Raw genomic sequence first — 2,976 nt, 5'->3', positions numbered from 1 at the left:
ATATGCAGCTGTAAAAATATAAAAAAGAACAGGGAAGATCTTTATGAACTGACAGAGCAATATCTAGGATCTATCGTTAAGTGAAAACATTAAGTGCAAATCAACATCTATAGTATTCTATCTTTAGCTTAAGAAAGAAGAGGAAATTTAAAAATTACGTTCTGTGTGCTTATTCAAAAAGAGATACAGGAAGGATAAACCAGACCTGGAGAGACTGATGACCCACAGAGAGAGCAGGTGGGAGTGAATGGAGAGAGACAGATGGAGGAAAAGTGAGAAAACCATTGGGGTGAGTGACATTTCTCTCAGTATATCTCTCTGCAGAGTTTTGACTTTTAGAATGATGTTATCTTTCATGTGTGTACAAAAATAATAAATAACATAAACAAGGACAGGATAGAGATTCAAAATGGCACACACCTGATTATTTCAAACTAATAATATAACAACAAAGAAGGAGAGAACTAACACAATGAATGTGGGTGCAGTATTTATATTTCATATCATCAGGCTAAAAGTATAAAGAATTACACAAACTGAATTCACAGCCGCGTGGTTTAACACTCTGCCTGCAGAAACCATGCTCTTGGAGCCCAGGATCAGGATCTTCAACCATAATCGAAACGCCTGGATAACAACAGAAACTTTTTAATGTAAAGACAAAAAAGACAGCTAAGACCATTTCAAAAATGTGTTTGCATATTATGGCTTTTACAACCAGGGGCTTTTGAGATGCTACACATTTTTTTGTGTGTAGGAAGAGTCGGTCCAAACTGTGGGGAGCCTCAGAGACAACTGGACAGAGTCACTGCTCTCTTAAATTCTTGTCAGGTCCCCCTAAAATGCTCCCCCGCCACTCCAAGATGAATGAATCACGTCAAGGGAACTTTAGAATGGCTGTCTTAGTAATTCCGTCCCTTGTGTATTATTTTTACATTATGCCCTTTTTCAATTCCTCTTGGCAACTTGGGACCATGTTTTAATTACTATTGGGAAGAGGTAATTACTGAAATACTAGAACATAAACCATTTCGAGGATATGCCTTTGTTTTGGCTGTTATGGATACCCCACTCCAGAGGTGTTCTAGGTGAGCTCTGCTTACCTAGACCTTACCGAAATAAAAGGAGCAGTTACCGCCTGAACAGGGACTTGAACCCTGGACCCTCAGATTAAAAGTCTGATGCTCTACCGACTGAGCTACCCAGGCCTCGCGGAGGCCGCCTTCGGTCACTGTATAAATAACAAGAGCTCCAGGAAGCGCTAGTTACGCTCACGATTTCGGAGACTGCCAGCGTCCTCCAGGTGCGCGGGTCACACCCCCCGGCGCGGCGCCGCACCTGAGCTGGACGGCTCTGAGCCCTGCAATTCTTCCTTCCACAATGATTGGGTGATATTTACTGCGGGAGGAACGACAGGAAAGTGGCTCGGAACACGGTGGGATGCACTGGGGAGGGAATGAACATTCCTGCACGTGAGGACTGCAGCCGGCGTCCAGCGGACTCGTACGTCCCTCGCCGGGAGGAAGGAGCGTCCGTTCCACCAGTGGCTTCGGTAACTGGACGAACTTCAGGAGAGCCAACCTTCGGTGAGGATGGAAGGTTGTGGCACAAGGCAGGAGGTTCCCTTCCCGTCCCTTCTACAGTGTTTTCTTTCGGAGTTGGGGGGTCCTGGGATGTTGATGGCGGAGCAACGGACAGACAGACGTGACACCCTCTCTGAGCGCGGCTTCTGTCCGGGAAACTAACCCCCTGGAAACCCGCCGCTCTGCAATTCCGCGCTCGTCATCCTCACCTTTCCTGCACGCTCCTGTCGTTCGCCCTCTCCCCGTCTCCCTGCCCCCACACCTGTCCAACCTCCCCTTTGCCAGTTCTGCCATTTTTGCGCCCACTCGTCCGTCCTTCCACGGCCGTGGACCCTGGAATGCGCCGCCCCTCGCCTCCAACGCACCGGAGTCCACTTGGATCCACTTGCTCTATTTTTTAACTCCACGTTTCATGTTGGGCTGCATCCTATTAGAAGGCAGGAAGGACCAGGCCGGCGGAAAGGCGTGCGGCCTCCGTCACGGCCATCTTCGCTCGTTCAGGAGACCCGGTAGCCCCTCTGCAGAGCGAAGAAGCAGGGGAGAGTCAGTGCATACGGACACGAAGATGGTGCGTTGTTTCCGCATATGTCGTGAGCTTTAAAAATGTGAATAAAGACACAATTTTGATAATGGCCAGTTTTCAACAGGATCCGAAAGAGAACAAGAGATGTAAAGCAATAGTGTCAAGGCCGTGAACGTCTGGGACTTGCTTTCGTCGGCCTGGTGTTCTGTGGCAATTCTGGAACTTGAGGGAGAAGAAAGCGTGCGGCTTTCGCGTTGGGAGGAATAAAACGCTGTAGCAGAGGATGGTTTCGATCCATCGACCTCTGGGTTATGGGCCCAGCACGCTTCCGCTGCGCCACTCTGCTGCCCGCTGCCGGCGCCGCTTTGGGGCTCACGGATTTGTTTGTGCCTCAGCACAGTCAACCCGCGGGGCCAGCGGTCCCTTTTCCTCTTCCGCGCCCCGCTCCTCTACTCCGTGTCCCACTCTGGGCGTACCCCACGCTGCCTTCTCAAACGCGCGGCCTGCAGACGCTCTAAGACGAGCCAGAACCTGAACGGAAGCCCCTTCCCGGGAGCTCGGGGTTCACCGGCTGGGGCTTCCCACACGGATTTCTAAGGGTGGATTCAAAACTGGGATCTCCTGCGCCTCCACCAGCGCATTTGGCCGCTCCGCGACCCCCGCGGGGCGGAGGGCGTGGGGGAAGCCTGGGTGCGGCGCCCGGGAGCAGGGCGCGGCCGCGGCAGAGCGGGGCGGGGGCGGGGCGGGGGCGGGGCGAGGGCCGGACAGAGGGAGGGGCAGGCGGGGGCGGGGCGAGGACCGAGCGGAGGGGCGGGGTGAGGGCGGGGCGAGGGCCGGGCAGAGGGAGGGGCACGTAGGAGAGGGGGCGGG

The 2,976-nt window shown here is 53.0% G+C and overlaps 2 non-coding genes across 2 annotated transcripts; both read right to left on the bottom strand.

Moving 5' to 3' along the window:
• Nucleotides 1-1,135: 1,135 nt before the first annotated feature.
• On the bottom strand, nucleotides 1,136-1,208 carry TRNAK-UUU (transfer RNA lysine (anticodon UUU)). Its single transcript has one exon. It is a non-coding gene; the product is annotated as a tRNA-Lys (tRNA).
• Nucleotides 1,209-2,380: 1,172 nt separating this feature from the next.
• TRNAM-CAU (transfer RNA methionine (anticodon CAU)) lies at nucleotides 2,381-2,452 on the bottom strand. The gene has a single exon. It is a non-coding gene; the product is annotated as a tRNA-Met (tRNA).
• Nucleotides 2,453-2,976: the final 524 nt, after the last annotated feature.

The sequence above is a fragment of the Leptonychotes weddellii genome, unplaced genomic scaffold, assembly GCF_054177405.1.
Source record: "Leptonychotes weddellii isolate Sample4059 unplaced genomic scaffold, ASM5417740v2 HiC_scaffold_5877, whole genome shotgun sequence".
In the NCBI taxonomy this organism is placed as follows: Eukaryota; Metazoa; Chordata; class Mammalia; order Carnivora; family Phocidae; genus Leptonychotes; species Leptonychotes weddellii.
The sequence above is the reverse complement of the archived record's forward strand: the minus strand, read 5'-3'. Positions and strand labels throughout refer to the sequence as shown.